Source organism: Capsicum annuum, chromosome 6 (genome assembly GCF_002878395.1).
Source record: "Capsicum annuum cultivar UCD-10X-F1 chromosome 6, UCD10Xv1.1, whole genome shotgun sequence".
Lineage (NCBI taxonomy): Eukaryota > Viridiplantae > Streptophyta > Magnoliopsida > Solanales > Solanaceae > Capsicum > Capsicum annuum.
Window position 1 is genome coordinate 38,026,970 of NC_061116.1, and position 13,668 is coordinate 38,040,637.

Here is a 13,668-nt window from a genome sequence, read left to right on the forward strand (position 1 = left end):
TAGATGCAGCTTCCACTGCTGAAGCAGCAAGACTTAGAGCTGCTATTGAAACAGTTAAAGAAGATATTATTTATATAAAAAATAAACACGTATGAGCTAACATCTTTTTTTAATTTGACCTTAAAAATTTCTTCATAATTGATGTTTTTCGATGCACGTCAGTAATTCGAACATATATTTTTTCAAGACTATAAGTTGCTAAGTTCCACTCCCTTTTAAGATTGTTAATTTAAAAAGAAAATTTTTACTTCACTTTCATGCAGGCATTAGATCACAGGCCTAATTGTTGGGAATCATAAATTGTACTTGTTATCCTCTGCCAACCAAAATTTCTTTACTAACACATGCCGTTTTATTTAAGTAAAGGTAAAATTAGCGAATGAAAGTTCAAAATGCTGAGTTAATAAAGAATAATGTTATAATTGCTCCTTAGCAGTTATCTTAATCTTGATTTGAGAGCCAACATAAAAACATAATTAAATATGTCTTGATAATTGCCTCTTTTTTTATTTATGATTTGATGTGTCCCCATAAGTACCCATTCTCAATCTCCGATGATCTAGTCTTTAATAGTAATATTTGACCATATGCCAACTATAACTTGTGTTTTTGTTAAGTGGTTTGTGTATTGAAGAAAATAGCTATATAATTAATTTGGCACAACCATTTTCTAATGAATTATTCTTGTCTCTGGTAAGATGCTTTGTCTATTTTGTTTGGTTCTTAATTCTGTAATCTTTTTGATACATCCAAAAAAAAAAAAGAAAAGAGTTCGGAAAGTACTTGTCATTCACTCAGAACAAAGCTGGAGATTGCTGAAAGTAAATGTTGTTGACACCTAATTTTTGTCCTCCACAATTAAGTTTAATTCCGAGTCTCTTCGATTTTAAATAAAATAAAAATTTTAAATTTTTTTTTTAAATATTTATCTGGGTGATTTTGTTATTTTAAGTAATGATTATATATTTTGTATTCACATATGCGAAATCATATAATTTTGTTATTTAAATAATTATTTCACAAAAAATTAAATTTTAATCAAGGGTTATCTTGAAAATTAATTCAAATGATTAAAATTTTTATTTAAATATAATTTATTTTTAAAAATAATTTATCTGGAAGATATTTATTTAGTTTTATTAAATCAAGGAGCTCGGGATTAAACTAATTATTAATTCATTTCAAATTTTAATTAAATTTAGTCAATTTATTAAATTTGATTTTAATTGAAGTCAACCTGATCATAATTGCAATACAATTGGCCAATTGATATTCAATTAGACTAAAATTTAAATTCATTTGACTAAATTCTAATAATTAGGCTAATTTGCCAATTAACCCAAACAGCCTAAAATCCCTCAAGTCCTAATTTCCACCAAACCCAACAAAGTTCATCCCTTTCTTATTCACAGGCCAGCCCAACAAACCTCCAATGACCCGACCCATTTCTCTTCTTCAACAACAACAAGCATACGCTTACAACACACAACATCGTGTACAACAGCAATTGCGAACAACAAACGGCAAAACCCAATTCCAGTAATACCGACGATAACCAGCAATATCGACGCCAATCAACGTTCAGACCACTGAACATTAAGAAATCCAGTGTTTTTTTTTCACTTCTCCTCTTGTTTCCGTCAACGTCTCCATCAACATCACCTCAATTTTTTTCTCTTCCTGGCTTTTTCTGAAAACACATACTCAAAGGACTCTTTCTCCTCACTATAGGCTTCTGAAAAGGGAGGTATATGGGCATTCAATGGTCTTTGGAGTATTGCCTCTTTGATTCAACAAACAAACAGTTGTTCCCCTTGAAGAACTCAAATCATCAAAATCCAAAATCTCAATCTTTCAAATCATTTCTGAAAAGGTGATTTCCTTTTTCCTAATGCTCTAAACTGTCACTCAGTTTGAATTTTGAAAAGCTTCAAAGAGAAGTCAGCCAGCCCAATTTTGCCTATAAAAAGAGGTTTGGTTCACCTTTTCAAAGACGGGGTTAAGTGGTATAGAAATCCGGGAATACTTGAGTTTTATCACATTCTCTGATTCGCTAAATTCTCTATTATCTTTTTTCTCTATTCCAATTTACTTCCATCACTTCTCATCGTCATTAGAATTCGGAGTCGAAGGTAGTGGTGGAATTGCTCTTGGACTTGTCTTCCTGGTTCTCTACCATAGAAAAGGCCAGTAACATCTCTTTACTCATCTATTTTGTTTCGTCAAATTTTTATTATTTAAGTTATTGGTAGAGTTGTTGGATTGCATATTTGGTCGAGTACTCGTGTGTTTGGTTTATGCCTCATTTTTTGGGGCTTTGTTTCGTTTTTGACATGTTGTCCGTTTAGTTAAGATCGTTATGGGATAGTTCATTATGGCTTGAATTGTTTCGGGTCGATTTGATTAACTTTGCTTGAGTAAATATGACTAAATTCCTACTCTCTTGTTCACTATTTGTTAGTCAGTTAATTTCGATGGATTAAAGAATGTTCATGTGAGAATTATAGGGTGAAGAGATGTATACTTTGCGGTGCCATCACTTTCGTCTCTCCTTTCTTTAGGCATTCATGCAAATTTTCCTTCTCCATCTTCTGTGTGTATTTTTGGTTGTATTCTCTTTAAGTATGGGAAAAAGAAGTTGCCCAGGTAAGCATTATGATATTAGAAAGCGAAACCGCAATCCTTACTCTCCCATCCTTTCTTTATTTGTCATACATATTTTTTAAAATAAGTCCATTAAATTGGTTCGGTTCTTGAATGGGTAGAGCTCATATAAATCTTGCACCCGAAATGCTCCCAAAACAATTGTTATGGTCCACGACAGGGCTTCCCATCTCTTTTTCCTTTGAACCTGCAAATTAGATGATTAAAATACTTGTTTCTAACTCTCTGGGAAGTGTAAACAGCGAAACTATTTCATGTGCAATTCTGTTTGCTTCATTCTTTTGTCTTTTCCTTCAAAAATTGTTTTCTCAAGGTTGAATAAAGAAATTTCTTTGGTACGGACAACTTTGGTTTATTTCAGGAGGAGAGACGTTGAGCACCGCTCAATACAACTCAAAAATTCTCCTAAAATGAGAAATCTCTCAAGTCTCTGTTATCTTTCTAATGTTCAAAATCTTGTCTACTCTACAACCTACGTGTGATTAGTTTCAAGGTACTTTTTGCCTTTCATTGTTAAGAAATAATATCGAGATGGATGAGTTCTAATGAATTCCTTTGGGAATAGAGATAAATCCTTTGATTAGGTTTCTATGTCCCGTTTCAGTTTTAAATACCATAATACCCCTTCAAGTTGGTCTATGGACTAAGTTATGTTTAGCAGATGATTCACTTAATTGTTTAATAGATGTTGATAATATATAGTTAAATCATTTATAGTCATTTGTTGTTTTGTGTTAACTTGACTTTTCCCTTAGTTTAAATTGGTTTCTAAGTATAGTTATGGGTTAAGTTTACACTCACAGTGTTCCCAAAATAGAATGATTATGGTATGTTAGACTTGCTTTTTCTTTTTATGTCATTTTGGTAGTGTTTCTCATGGTTACGTGTCTAGTGTTCTTATGTACTTGATTTAGAACTAAAATGAGGGTAATATAATAGTGAATACTCCAGTGATTCATTTTTTTTTTTTTTCCGATTCTTAATACGTGTACTTTGTTTTGTATTTGCTTTGGTTTTAACTTGCCATATACACCATTCTTAGACTCAATGCTTGGGCGTAAACAGTAGAGACAGCCATGAAAACATATTTGCATATGTTTGTTTTGTGTGGAAATATTCAAATCGTTTGTATGTCGTTTATCGTGTTTAATCGTATTCTTTCCTCATCGAAATTCGTGTATCTAATCCTTATCTTCTTTTATTGCATGAACAACCTCATTGAGACCATCGAACTCTCATCTATTGCATTCTGTGGATTTAAACACAACCTCCATCGAGTCAAAGCCTCCACCGAATTCACAAACGAGCTAGAATACATTGATATACTCTGATATACAGTGAATATACATCGGAGGCAGCAACTGCACGCTATTCCACGGTTTATGATTAAAAAAATGGAGCCAAAACACGTGGTATCCACTGTATGTGTAGTGGTGTGCATGAAAACGCAAGAAAAAAGGTTGATATACAACAGATGGAATTTGTCCAAGAACTGGACAGACCTTTAATGGTCCAGGGGCCATTTTAACTCTTTTCTATTTATTATTATTTGTATTTGCTTGAACACTTTAATTAATTAATCTAGATAAATTTCTCAAGGTTTTGCCATTTTTATTTTATCTTCATTTTTCCTTTATTTACTTATTTAGATTTTTTTTTTTAAATAATTGTTATCTTGTTTAAATAAAAGAATAAAAATTGAATTTTACGTTGATCTTTTTGAAAACAAGTCTTTCACATTAAGATGACTTTTTTTTCATGTATTAATTAATCCCATTTAGGTTAAAGAGAGTTTTCTCAAGCGATAAAAGAGATGGTTTTCTTAAATCGAAAAGTTTAAACTCTTCCGTAATCGATTAAATGTTTGTTATTTCTTCTTAAAATCTATCTATTGTTAAAATTAAAATTTCAATTAACATCGGCCATCAAAAATAGATTTTTCTTTAAAAATAATTCTTTCCTTTAAAATAAAAGTAAATTATTGTTACTAAAAATAGGCTTTTGTTTAAAATTTTCTTTTCAAAGTCATACAAAATTTCTTTTCAAAGTCAATTCTCTTAAGCTAACATACTATTTTTTTTAGATTGAACGAAATAAAATCATTTTCAAAAATCACTCGATTAAAGTTTGACATTTTCATAAAAAAAATGATATTTTCGTAAAATTAGCCACCTCTTTATGTTAGTCAAAATATTTTGGTCAACCGATTTAAAACGGACATTTCTAAGTGCCTTAAAACCCTTCTTAAGATGTTAATTGAATCCTTACCCATTTTCTCTAATTTTAAAGGTTTATTTCTATTTTTGAACCTTTGAAATTTTAAATTCTTTAAAGTTTTCTTGATTTTTTTTATAAAAATTAAGTGGCAACTCTGTAATTTTTCTCAAGTTATTTCGTTATTTTTCTTAAAGCTTTGAAATGATTTAAGAAGTCAAGAACCATTTTATTTTCAAATAATTTATCTTCCCTTTGACAAATCCGAGAAGGGATAAAACAAAAATAACGACTCTGCTGGGGATTTATCTAGGTTCTAACCAAAAAGAATTTTCTAACTTTTTGTGGCTAATTCTTTTATGTATATTTGTTTAAGTTTCACATAAACTGTCATTACATTCATATTTCTTCCACTCTGAAAAACTGACACTCCACACATTGTACACTCAGATTGTACATTGTACTTTTCCAAAATTCTTTCAAATCACCTTACTTTAGAGAGTAGGCCCATACATGGGGTGAGCGAGGGTTTTATTGCCAGGACCACGTGCCTTCTCATATAGGAAATCTAAGTCTGTGTCTACCCAAATCTTAGAAAAACTTGAGATAGAGCCATGCCGCCCTTTCAATTTAAGTCATGCATGCATATACCTTAGTTGAGTCGATTCTTGGTACTGACTCCGCATTTAGGATATCAACCTATGTGTCGACGAGTTTTGCGACCCAATGATCAAAGAGCTTATTTTGTGCGACGTGACATGTTAGATGAATCCTCGTCAATGGCTTGGATTAATCTATCATAATCATGAATATCTGAAGTTTAGGCTCACCCCTGGCGTAAAAGGGTCACCCAATTTAGGACGCGAATATTTACATGCTACCATTTGCTATTACGTGGTATAATTATTTTGTATGCTATGTGTTGCTTTGATTAAAGGTAAATGGATCCACTCCTATCTTTTTCTAGAACCTTTAGGCAGAAATATAGACTTACTATCTAAAAGTCCACCCAAAACATTTCAGGTCTCCAAGACTTTCAGAAAAATCCCCAACCACTCTTCATTAACTATTTTTTGAACACGTTCCTGTTCTTTCAGAAAAATCAATTATGGACTAAAAATGCTCAAATGAAAAGAAAGATAGTGGAGTTAATCTAAGTGGAGGAGGTGCTAATGGAAGAAATTAGGAGAGTGGTTACGAAGATCAATCAGACGGACGAGGAGATTGCTAAATTCAAATAATTGATCGCACAAGAGAAAAAGAATTTTGAGAGTAAAATTGAAGATCCGACTGAAGGCTATAAGAAAGAAAGCGTGGGACAAGTCTCACCCTCAAATGTAAGAGAAAGGTCGAATTGAAATTTTCACTATTCCACCCATAGAAGATCAAGATACAGGAGAAGTAGAATGAAGCGGGAATGCCTGTACCTATCTAAGATCTAGTCGTCTTTGTCCTTTTGTTGTCATTTCCCTTTCATGTTTCCCTAATGTAATGTACTCTAATCCTTATCTTCTTTTATTGCATGAACAACCTCATTGAGTCCATCGAACTCTCATCTATCACATTTTGTGGATTTAAACCCAACCTCCATCGAGTCAAAGCCTCAACGAAATTCACAAACGAGCTATATTGATATACTCTGATATATAGTGAATATTCATTAGAGGCAGCGGCTGCACGCTATCCCACGATTTATGAGGAAAAATGGAGCCAAAATACGTAGGTATCAACACTGATATACACTGTATACGCAATGATATACAGGACAACGCTGGAAAAAAATTGATATACAACCGTTATATACAGGGGCGAATTTGGGCTAAAAGGCCATGGAATTTGTCCAAGAATTGGACACACCTTTAATGGGCCAAAGGGGCTCAATTTTAACTCTTCTCTATTTATTATCTAAAAATTACATATATACACAAACTAACTTTATCTTATTACAACACATTTCATATTAACAAACTAATTACATAAATCTCAAACTTATTACTAAAATTCCCTATTTTTTTTACTTTCTCTCTCATTCCTCTTATACATAAAAAAAAAAAAAAAGAATCTTCATCATTATTTATCTCTCTTTCCCTTAGTTACTCCCTTTTTTTCTCCCATTAAATAATTCTTTACTTTTTCTCTCTTTCCCATTTACTTTCTCTCTCTTTCCCACTTACTTTCTCTCTCTTTTCCATATGTGTTTCATTTTTTTCTTCAATTGTTCCTCCATTATTGAATACCTTTTTTCACTCTCAAATTCAAGCAATCGTATACTTAGAGGTTACCAATTTGTAATTTATCAAACATTTATTGAACTTATATACTTATTTTTTTCAATAATTTTTAGTTTTTTTTTTTAACTTTACCAAATCACAATCTGGTTCGATTTTTGGTTGCATGTTTGTTTTTTATGAAATTAATTACTTTTGCAAATCCATTTCAGTGTGATAGTTCGATAATATCATTTTTTTTCTTTTATTAAAAGTCAGATCTTTGCATTTTTTATTTTAAAGTTGTTAGTTCTTATTCGGATTCTTGTTTGGTTGCATGTTGATTTTTATGAAATTACCTTATTTTGTAATTCCATTCTAGTTTGTTAATCGATTTTTTTTCATTTTTTTTTCATATTATACAAGTCAGATCATTGAATTTCTTGTTTATAGTTGTGATTGCTTAATCAATAGAGAATAAATTTGGTAATGGATTCTCATCCTGACTTTAGTTTAGGACCTAGTCAGTTAGATGCTCAAGAACAAAATATACATTTATATTATTTGATTATACATAACTTTATTTTTCAAAATAATGTATAATATTAGTCTTCTGCTTTATATTCCATTATATTATATAATAAAAAGATGTACATAAAAGAGGCAGTTATTGTAATAAGTGAAATTATGCGTTGTGAATGTTTGAATATTGTATAAGGTGACATTATATATTCTAACTTTGGCCAAAGTTTTGCACTTTTTAATATTGTATAAGGTGACATTATACATTCTTACTTTAGCCAAAGTTTTACACTTAATAGTGTGATATTATACATTATGGCATATTACATTATAATGTACAAGTTATAATATATCAGTCATTATACATTGCTTATTTTGAAATATGACATTATACATTCTCACAAGCATATAGGTCATACATATTTAAGATAAAACTGTGTATTATGACATTATACGTTACTGCAGTTTATTTTTTAAATGCGTAAGTTACCCTGATACATGTCTAGCTGTTGTTTAATTAGGGTCTGATTTATTTTTTTAAATGTATAAGTTATCATTATATATGTGTAACCGTTGTGTAATTAGGGTCTGATTTTATTTTTTCAGGGCATGAAATACCGATTGAACCGTTTAAGTAAATTTAATTTTTTACATGTATAACGATGCTATAATTATTGAATGGAATGTGACTTCATCATTTTTTTTAAATCAGGGACTGTGGCGTCTTTGTGTATGCCTATGCAGAAATATTAAGTGAAGGGAAGCAAGTCCATTCAAGTGGGTTTGATGCACACTATGCTTCATTACTATGACATTACGGAGTGACAAAGGCAAAAGGAGGGTACACGAGTGATAATGAGGATCCTCATCGGCCGAGGAATAGTTATCTCCAAACAATTGATGAAAGTGCACTTGTTACTTTAGAGTAGCATTATTTTTTATAATAGTCGACATTGAAACAACTAATTCTTGATTTTGTAGTTGATGTTAAATGGTTACAATGTTACTTTTTGGATGTTAATTCACATTTTATGAATGTCCTTATTCTTATTATACATATATAACTTTTGAAGAAATCTTTTGCAATTACTTACACTATATTGTAATGTTACTAATATAATTTGGTAGTTATTGAGTTTGCTTTACATTTTATTATATATTACGTATAAAACTAAATTACAAAATAATGTGTTATTGTATATCAACATATTGAATTTTTAGCAGTAGGTAAATTATGTTATAACTTAATAATACATTGAACAAGTGTCTCATACGTTAAAACATATATATTACATAACATCATACATGTTGTTAAACGTTCATGACTTAATAGAAAATAAAGAAAATATTTAACGTCATACATATTTATAAACTATAACACTATATCATACATTAATAGCATACTTTTAATGTATTTCTTACATTAAATACTTTGTGAACGTATCATACATTTACACGAAAGTATAATCTATAACCATACACATAAAATAAAATGGAAAAGGCCACTTAAATTATCATGAATTATGTTATATAAGTCTGCCATTTCTTATGTTGTTTAAACAAAAAATATACATGTAGTCAGTTAAAAGTCATTGTTGTCAGTAAAACGTCAAGCATGTTAATAAAGTATAATAGTATATCATACATTATATATATATATATATATATATATATATATATATATATATATATATGAAAGTTTAATGTATAATTGCGTAATACACATTAAGTTTCAACAACTATTTATTATAATAGTTGTCAAATTACATAGTATATACACACCCACAACATATGTATAAGGAGTGTGAATAGGATAAGACGCCTTCAACACCCACTTCTCATATAAGCATCAATTTTCGATTCATTCATAGAAGACGCCTTCAACACTCAGTTGCAGTCTTTGTTACAAAAAATCAGTACATAGCTGCATAATTTTTTCACACTGAGTCAATGGATTAAACAAACATGTTAAAAATAATAAAACCAAAATAAAATGCAATTTGTCATTGCGGTAGTTGTCATTATACACATAGACGAATGTATAATCAAATATTATACATTCTAATGTTTACTGGAATGACATAGTTTCATTATACAATGATTTGAATGTATAACAACATATTATACATTCGTAAGTTTACTGGAAAGACACAGTTTCATTATACATCAGCTTTAATGTATGCTAAAATATTATACAAAAAGGGAGCAAATGTAATATTGAAAATTCTCATAACCAACTCAAAAATATTTCTCTATTTTCCTAATTTTTGCAATCTTTAATAAGAAGCAAAGGAAATTTCCATAGAACAGTGTTAAAGACACATCTAAACCAAAAAAAAAGAAGGAAAAAATAAAACAAAAAGTTATCAGCTAAAGAACATCACAATGTTAAAGACACAACTAAACCAATAAAAAAATTAAACAAAAAGTTATCAGCTAAAGAACATCATAGTGATCAAGCAATCAATAATTTTGCAATTCACATTCATATTATTCACAAAAAAAAAAAAATCAAGAAATTACAATTATTAAGCCCAAAAGAAGGACTCTGAGTCAACCGATTCTGATGATACCCATTTCAGTTGTAATATTTACAATAAATTACCCATGATATATCAAAAGAATTTACAACTAAGCTCCCATCAATGAGAGATAGATAAAAGAGAGTGCAAAAAATTAAATGAGAAAAAAAGAAAAAAAAGGAAAGCAAGAAAAGTACTTGAAACTGTGGGAGAAAATAGTGTGAGAGAAAGATAAAAATAAATTGGATGATTCTATTCTTTGGAAGATTTCAGATTTCAGAGGTAAAAAAGTTAGCTAGCTAATTATTGCCGTTATTAAGGAAAAATAAAGCAATTAATGATTTCAATTACCTTAAATTTAGGAATGAATGTTTCATCATACATTCACCAATGTATAATAGTTGGCCGAATGTATGAGTATATTTGCCAAAATTCGGGAGAGAGAAAATAAGAGGCGATTTTATGTAATTACTTTCATTAATTAGGGGATTTATGTTGTTTACCCATTTATTATTCATTCTAATTTATTTATTTGTATTTGCTTGAACACTTTAATTAATGAACAAATTACACAAAACCACAAACCTAAGAGACCTTATTATCCAAAATCCCCTACCTTTTAAACAATTACTTAAAATCTCAAATTTTATATTTTACTTTTAATACATATGAATAAATCCCCCACCCTACTTTTACTCCACAATTAATGCATGCAATCTATTTATCTTTGATTTTTCCCCCCCAAATATTTCATCTTCTAAATCTCTCTCAAATTATCATCAATTGCTACAACTTTAACATATGTTTATTTATAAATATTTGATGCATTTAACATATGTAAATTATTTATTTTGGTGTGATATTGAATTTTTAATGATTAGTGAGTAATTTTACAAAATATGTCATTGTGATACATTTGAAACCAGATTTATCATTTCCACGATTTGTGACTAATTTTACTCCCCGAAATAATTTAATCCGTTTCTTCCTAAAATAAAAATCTTCTCTGTTTTAAATGTATCACGTTATAACATATGTATCACAAATTTAAAAATCTGAGATATGATGTAATTTAACAAATTATTGGGATAAAGTGTTATAACACTTAAATATTCAGGGATTTATGTAATTTACCCTTAATTAATTAATCTAGACAAATTCCTCAAGGTTTAGCCATTTTTATTTTATCTTCATTTTTCCTTTAGATTCCTTCCCCCCCCCCCCCCCCCCCTCTTTTAAATTATTATCTTGTTTAAATAAAAGAATAAAAATTGAATTTTATGTTAATCTTTTTAAAACAAGTCTTTCACATTAAGATGACTTTTTTTCATGTATTAATTAATCTCATTTAGGTTAAAGAGAGTTTTCTCAAGCGATAAAAGAGATGAGTTTTCTTAAATCGAAAAGTTTAAACTCTTCCGTAATCAATTAAATGTTCGTTATTTCTTCTTAAAATAAATTTATTGTTAAAATTAGGATTTCAATTAACATCGACCAAATAGTTTTTTTTTAAAATAATTCTTTTCTTTAAAATAAAAGTAAATTATTGTTACTAAAAATTGGCTTTTATTTAAAATTTTCTTTTCAAAGTCAATTCTCTTTAGCTAAAAACAAACTATTTTTTTAAAAATTGAATGAAATAAAATCATTTTCAAAAATCACTCGATTCAAGTTTGATATTTTCATGAAAAAAATGATATTTTCGTAAAATCATCCACTCCTTTAAGTTAGTCAAAATATTTTGGTCAGTCGATTTAAAACGAACGTTTCTAAGTGCCTTAAAACCCTTCTTAGGACGTTAATTGAACCCTTACCCATTTTCTCTAATTTTAAAGGTTTATTTCTGTTTTTGAACCTTTGAAATTTTAAATTCTTTTAAGTTTTCTTCATTTTTCTATAAAATTAAGTGGCGGCACTGTAACTTTTCTTAAGTTATTTTGACATTTTTCTTAAAGTTTTGAAATGATCTAAGAAGTCAACAACCATTTTCTTTCAAATAATTTATCTTCCCTTTGACAAATCCGAGAAGGGATAAAAAAAATGCATCCTTCCGAGATTGAAGCAGCTAAATTTAGAAGAACAATTCTTTATTTTGGCTTGATACATTGTTTAGGAGATGATAAATTTTGATCTTATGCTTGTTTTTTCATTGTAGGTCAAGTGGAGTTAGAATTGTCTGCACAGTCTCAAGTTTTAAAAGAGGCTGGATTGATGGAATAAGAAGAGCTGATTCTAGTATCTTATTTTTCTTACCTGTATCTTTTCCCTCACAAATGTTTAGACCCCATTCACTTTACCTATGCCTTCACTTATTTGAATGTCATGTTAAAACACTAAAGGTGGACATGGTTTATCGAAACTTTGCTCATCACTGGAGTCACTTTTTCGTGGAGTCAATTTGTCTCAATTTGTACTCTGTTTCATGAGTAGATGTAATATAATATCAGATATTAAAAAAATTTGTGTTCAACATAAACGTAGGCTTGTACTGCTGTACGCTACACATGTGTAGGAAAAAATTCATGTTTCGTTAATAAGGTATATCCGAAATAGTATTGGACATATTTTAGCACCAATTGCGAGGTTTTATTAATTCACATTGATTTTCTAAGCATCTAGATCACCTGAATAAGCTTATTCCATAAATGGATTAGATAATTGGTGTTCTAGCAGTTTGACTCTATATCATCATGGAATGCTGTAGTCTCTTCTTGTTTTTATACTGTAGATGCTGAAAGATAAGTTGCCAGTGAGACGATTGAGCACACAAAGATAAACTTTTCATTACTTCTGATTTAAAAAAGTTTTATTTCAATACTTGTGCTTTTTTCTTACATAACTAAACAAGAAATTTATATGGAGTTTGGTGAAACAGAGAGAGTTTTATTGATGGAAATTTTATCAAAGTGAGGTAGTCATAGAATTTTGTTGTTGGGATCAGTTGAATGAATCATCTATTCATTTTGCATAGTTTGATTCTTGCTTAGCAGCTTATCATGTGTTTTGCTTACTTTTAAATATCACATTTGAATTTAGAAATTTCACCCTTTTCCATGTGAATGTTACTTGCAAATTCTTGTAAGTTTAATAGGACTAGTGTTTAATGAACTTAAGTATGGATTCACTGTTAGAGAGGTAGTATTCTTTGCTTCTTTCTAACTTGGTCTTCTATATCTTTCCTTATGTTTTACCGAATAACTTGTTATCATTGCAAACAACTGCTCTCTTATTAGGAAGTCCGAGAAAGAGCACTATGCTATCTTGGCAAAGGTTGGAGTTTACCACTACAATGGAAGTAAGTTTGCGTGTGCATTACGTTCTTTTGTATATCAATATATTTCTTTGTGCTCCGTACGTGTCGTTGACGTTGTTGATATTGTTTCCAACATAGGGCATTTGTTGAAGTAATTTACTTTCTTATTGGGTTCTCTTTTTGCTTGTAATTCTTTCGTAACATTTGTTCTGTCTGGGGATGCACAAAAAATTTCACAATATAGGTAGGCATAATAGTTATCTGGATGGAATGTCACAATTTTTTT

At 29.7% G+C, this 13,668-nt stretch overlaps 1 long non-coding RNA gene across 1 annotated transcript; it reads left to right on the forward strand.

Moving 5' to 3' along the window:
* The first annotated feature begins 1,352 nt into the window (after positions 1-1,352).
* On the forward strand, positions 1,353-4,262 carry LOC124899686. The gene is made up of 2 exons (XR_007057023.1): positions 1,353-1,873; positions 2,118-4,262. It is a non-coding gene; the product is annotated as an uncharacterized LOC124899686 (long non-coding RNA).
* Positions 4,263-13,668: the final 9,406 nt, after the last annotated feature.